Raw genomic sequence first — 6,547 nt, 5'->3', positions numbered from 1 at the left:
AATCAATATGTTACGTTTAAAAGACGTTCAAATATTCAGTTTATTGATCTTTTCATTTTTGCAAACAACTAGTACACAGCTAAAATATTGAATATGCGCATGGGTTTAATATTAGGATCATTATTACTACAAGTAAAAATGTTTATTTGGGTCTTGGTCTTGGTTTTTGGAATTCCCCTGCCGCACCTGATAGTTCTATGTTATAATTAGCGTAACAGATCTTCTAATTATAACTAACATTTTATTTTGCAAAGATTTAGAACCTTCCAGATTGAAATTTTCCAGTAGGTAATATTTTTATTAGAAAATGCTAACTGTCACCTGAGGTCAAGTAGATTACTATATAATATTGTAACAGATTCTTGGACGGAGACGTGAACTGGGATTTATTGTGAATTCAAACCTGGAAGTATACAACTTGCTTCAGTTAAAGACTGTTGGTATCACACCATAATACAGGCCACCACAGACATATCAACATTTTCAAAGTGTCTGTAATTCAATTTTTTCTTCCACTTTTACTTTTCATTCTAGGGAAATAGATTATTTGTTGACTTTTGCCAACCGTGTTGCTTTTCACTCTTTTCTCTTACTTATTTTAAGAGCATAGACTCGTAACAGAAAACTGAAGGCTCGCCGTTGGGATACGAATTTCTCTAAAATATTTCAGGAAACTTTGTTTTTGGAATATTCTCAGTCCCAGGTACTATTTCACTTTTTAGAAATATATAGTCAAACCAACAAGCTTTTACAAAGTCATCCAGAATTTTAATTCAAACCCTAGCCAGGAACGGTTTGACTCCTTTGAAAAATGATTAATTGCTCCAGCTTTCCAGAAAATATTATCTTTCTATGGCAAAACATAAAATAGATTTATATATATATATAAAAAAACATTTTGGTCCAATATTTGGCAGAAAAGAATATTTTAGATACAAGTGTTATTTCTAAGTCTCTATCTGGTCCTAAAAAGCAAGTTATTGATATCGAAATTAAAATACAAGATGGAATTAGAGTTCAGAAAGCTTGAACTTCAGAAAGAGGAAAAACAAATGCAGTTAGAGAAAGGGGAGAGAGAGAGACACACATGCAGTTACAGAAAGAAGAAAGACAATTATAGTTACAGAGAGAGGAGAAAGAGAGCGAAAGAGAAGAATGGTGAATACAAATAAAGATGCAATGCAAAAAAGAAGAGAAAGAAGTACAAAGAGAAATAGAAAAGGAAGAAAGGAAATTTCAGTTCAGATTAAACGAATTAGATCTGGAAAACAAAAATCACATCCACACTTTATACACGAATTAAGGTTTTGATATTATTGAGAATATTAGGTTTTTACCCCTTTTTTAGTAAAAAGAAGTAGAGTTTCCTCGTTAAGATTTTTTCTTTGAAATCTGACATGGACAAGAAAACACTGAAAATTACAGAGTGAACATTCTGGAAACGCTCGTGGCATCTACATTTCCTGTCAGTACAATAAAGTGCCTGAGTATGATTTGGTTAAGGAATGAATATCGAAGGGTTATGGGTTGGTACTTGAGACTTATCGACAAACGTTTAGGAACTATAAAAAAGAAACTGAGCAAACTTCCTGTCGAATTTGCAAGAGAAAAGTGCAGTTATTTGAAAGCTGGTGCATAGTCAAAAAAAATTGTCAAGATTCTGAAAATCTCAGACAATTCATATCAGTTGAGGAATTCAAGACTTGCGCCCGTACTGACGTTAAGACTTACTTTGATGAGCATAAGGTCAAGACGTTAGTAGAAAATGCTGACAAGTATTCCTTAGCTTACAAAGCTTCTTTTGTCAGCAAGTCCTTCCCTTAGCAGTCTTCTAGTAAAATAAAAAAATTATTTCAGTCTAATTGACCACTTCCAGATTTCAAACTGGCAGAACCTTTAGAAATCAAGTTTATGATAAGACTAATTAGAAGTCCTTATCTTTTCCTACGTGTACCTATTGCAAGAAGATAAGGCAGGTTTATTTCTGATTGCTACAAATGGAAAACTAAGCAACAGAATCAAAACAAACCAACTGATCTTATTTCTAAGAGATCAATGTCACAGTCATGTATTGAAAGCAATACATTTGTTGGGTCAAACAAACCCTAGTCTGATATTATTATAGAGAATTCTGAGCCATTCCTTCGGACGGTTCTATATCACTCATGGGTGATTCAGCCAATCCTGTCCCTAATACAATTTGAAGGGACAGAGAAGCTTCTCAGAGTCTTTTACTAAGGTACTTTGCATTTTTCTTAGATGTCTTCTTCTAATGAGAGTGTTCCTATTTAGAGAGTAGAGAGCCGCTTTGTTAATGTTCCTCTCCATAGTGTGCATTTGTCATCAGACTTGTTTTCACAGGACGCGTAACAGTCCGAACATACTCATCTTTACTTATCAAAGGTATTCATTTATTACTAGCCAATGACCTAGGTGGAGATAAGGTTGTAGTTAATCCACTTTTACCCGACAAGCCTTGTTTTGGATCAAAACGTCTATCCTATTGAAAAAGAAATACCTGATTGATACCCAGCTTGTGTAAGTACTAGAACTATGGCAAAAAAAGCATTTGAGAATGGTAATGATCAAGAAAATATTCCGTTAGCCGACATGTCTACTGGTCAAGTTCTTGATGAGGTCACTTTCACTCCTTGTTTCGATCAATCAAAATGTATTGATCACAGTGATCCTCTTTTAAATACTAATTCTCTTTAACCTAATCAGGGTGACAAACGACAATCACTTGCCGTCGAACAGGAAAAAGATCCTGCTATCTTCAGTTTTGTTTCATACAGCTATTAGTGAAACTGAAACCACAGAAGGACCTGTTTCTTATTTGTTTTAAATATTGCACTCCTTATGAGAAAATGGAGAGCACCTGAGGTACCTGCTGGTGACGAGTGGTAAGAGAATAATCAAATTGTAGTTCCAAAATCGTACAGTAGGAAATTCTTAGCTTGGCCCATGAAACCCGTTTGGCTGGTCATTTAGGGATCAATAAGACTTATCCTAAGATCTTGAGTCACCTTTATTGGCCAAACTTAAAGGTAATGTAAATACTGTAGATCTTTTCACGCTTGTCAGATGGTAGGAAGCCAAATGATAATAAGGCTCATCTACAATCTATTTGTGCATTTGATGAACCATTTAGCAAAATAATCGTAGATTGTGTCGGTCCCTTACCTAAGACCAAGTCAGGCAACCAATACTTGTTGACCATAATGTGTGCCTCAACAAGAATTCCCAGATACAATTCCTTTGAGGAATATTAAAACTAAAACAATAGTACAAGGTTTGATAAAGTTTTTACTCAATATGGCCTGGCCTAATCTGTCTAATCAACGGTCAAATGTTATGTCTTGAATTTTCCTGCAAGTTATGCATGAATTAGGCATCCAGCAACTGAAGTCTTCTGCTATCACACTGAGAGCCAAGAAGCTGTAGAAATATTTCATCAAACATTGAAAATAAAATAATTCGGTCATATTGTCCTAATACTGGAAAAGGCTGGGACAATTATGTTCATTTATTCTGATTATTTAAGTATGTGGAGAAACTAAGCACTACCGAATACAATGTGGGCAGAGCTTTCTCAAAATAAATTACAGAAACACGACGGAGTCTATGGCCAAATCATACAGAAATAAACAGAAACGTCTTTCCATTGGGATACCCAGCACGGCTTTATTCGTTGGCTTGAGGTTATAAAGGTTGAAGGTACAGTGCACCAGACAGAAAAAAAAGGACACGATTCGATACTTTCTGTTTGGTGATATTGACCACAATAGCCTGGGTAGTCAAATTCGCACGATACCTGCACTTTCGATTCCGATCAGAGTCAAGATCCACACTAGGACACTGAATTTTGCCGGCAATAAAAGGGCCAGCAATTGTATCCTTGGCGACTTTTGATGCTGCAGTACTACTGATAGAAGAAGAACATCCTCATCAGCACAACGGTAGAGATATAAATGTGAATCCAGAGGAAAAAGTACAGATGTTGGAACCCCATCAAGTCGGAAAGCTAATAATGGAACAGAAGTATCTGATAATGGTATATCTGTACCAAGATCACGAATCTTCGGTTCTTGAACAAAACGCAGCAGAAAGTCATAAAGTCACATGATTACAGAAATTATACAAGATCTTTATATTCATGAATGGCATCACTCTGTAACCTTATCTTCCAAAAATGAAAGTTACCACAAAATAAAACAAGATCAAATTTTGAAACACTATCTGCTATATTTATCTCGACAGTATTTATACACACAGATGACGTTATGGCTCCTAATTCTGTGTTTTCTATTTAAACAGGGAAAACATATCTCTGTAGGAAAGAACACTTAATCCCTGGGGCTAATATGATTTTGAGGACAAGTGACATTTATGTATTTGTCTTCTTATCGAAATGACACAGCAAGGATGTAGAAATAATTCTACTATTGTAACTTATTATTATAAAACTAAAACCTATTTGCAACAAATAATTGCACAATTCTTCATTTTCGGTCAACATTTTTTTTACTATTACAATGAAAACAATATTCTAAATTGTACTCTCTCTCTCTCTCTCTCTCTCTCTCTCTCTCTCTGTGTGTGTGTGTGTGTGTGTGTGATTTGGGTTTGTAGCGTAGCTTTAACAATTTTTCAGTCATATCGCTACGATGTCTGCAGTGTGGTAATTTATAGTGATGTCTAGCACTGGGACATCATGCCGCAGACATTTATCATAATGTCCCCAGACATGTAGCATGATGTCCAACCCAGTCACGTTATCCTGACACCAGGCCGAGCAGTCCTAACACTAACCTCTTAATGCTGAGAGCCTAAAGAGGAAGCTGTTAGTACACTGTTTTACAAGTTTTTGGTATGACTCGGCCGGGGTTTCGAACCCGCGACCTACTGTATCCGAGGTGGACGCTCTAACCCCGAGGCCACCAGAGTGGTCCCAAATTGTACTGCATCTAATTATTGAGTTAACATTTTACATTACCAATGCGTATTTCAAAAGACCTTTCATAATCCATTACTGTTATTTTGTTCGTTGATAATATCTTTCTAAAACGTGATCATACATGGAGAGGGTTGTTTAAGCTCTTAAAATATATCATAACCACTTACGTGAAAATTGAAATAAATATTCCTTGTTTTCCAGTTATGACATTTGAATCATTTCTTGTGTCATTTATATTCGGATCCATAATGTAATTTCAACTTTCAATTACACTGTATTTTGTGTTTTCATGTTATTGATTTATTTAACGCCATTCATCAGCACATCATAGGCTAGTATATTTGGCGAAGGTAGAACACAGGACTCTGTCCCACGCTGAGACAGGTGATATGTCAGTGATCTGTAATGGAGAGCACCTTAGACTACTCAGCTACCCGGGGCCACCTATAGTTTGTAACCCGGAACCACCTATAGTTTGTAACTCAGGGCCACCTATAGTTTGTAACTCAGTGTAACCTATAGTTTGTAACCCGGGGCCACCTATAGTTTGTAACTCGGGGCCACCTGTAGTTCGTAACTCGAGGCCACCTATAGTTTGTAACTCTGGGCCACCTATAGTTTGTAACTCTGGGTCACCTATAGTTTGTAACTCTGTGCCGCCTATAGTTTGTAACTCGGGGCCACCTATAGTTTGTAACTCGGGGCCACCTATAGTTCGTAACTCGGGGCCACCTATAGTTTGTAACTCGGGGCCACCTATAGTTTGTAACTCGGGGCCACCTATAGTTTGTAACTCAACATTAACTTTGTAGTGCTATCATGTGTTCCTTGTGTTTGCCTAGTATATATTATATACTTGTGCTTAGTCTGCCAGATCTGTCATAAGTAAATTATGTTATGTTCTGTAAATTTACAATCAAGCTATTTTATTATAGATAAAAAACATATACTGATATTTATATTACGTAACACTCTAAGTAGGGGTCACGTCGTAAAAACGTGCTTGATTTGCACATGATGGACATACTCACATGTGTATAATCACATTCTTGAAATCGTTAATGTTGTGGCTTATAAATTGTTATTATATAATTTCTCGATTTCGTCAAGGAGGATACAACTGTTTATTTGCTTATTTTTGATCACTGGATGAGGAAATGGTGACATTCTATTTAAGTCAATGAAAAAAATGATCATATAATTTTGTATCTGAAAAATGATGGGCTTATGAATTATTCATGGGAATTGGGTCATAATAAAACTGTTCATGACTTTAATATTGTGAGCAGCAGAAGTAAAGTTTAGGAGGCAGGGGAAGTTTTTATGTACAAATTAATGCCGCAATCACCTGTCTAGTATTAAAAAAATCATAAAAAAATAACATACACAAGTGAGGTCAAGAAGGTCCATATTTATAGATATCTGTATTAAAACAAAGCATAAGAACATTATCCACTTGACCAGAGAAGTCAATGGCAGTTCATAGCAGAAGAAGTTTATGCACACCAACCCCAAATTTATACCTGCAATGTTCACGTCCGAAAGTCATTTTTGACACCTGTAATATTCACAATGCAAACACGAGACCTT

Source organism: Sinohyriopsis cumingii, chromosome 7 (genome assembly GCF_028554795.1).
Source record: "Sinohyriopsis cumingii isolate HCF-2022 chromosome 7, ASM2855479v2, whole genome shotgun sequence".
Classification (NCBI taxonomy): domain Eukaryota; kingdom Metazoa; phylum Mollusca; class Bivalvia; order Unionida; family Unionidae; genus Sinohyriopsis; species Sinohyriopsis cumingii.
The sequence above is the reverse complement of the archived record's forward strand: the minus strand, read 5'-3'. Positions refer to the sequence as shown.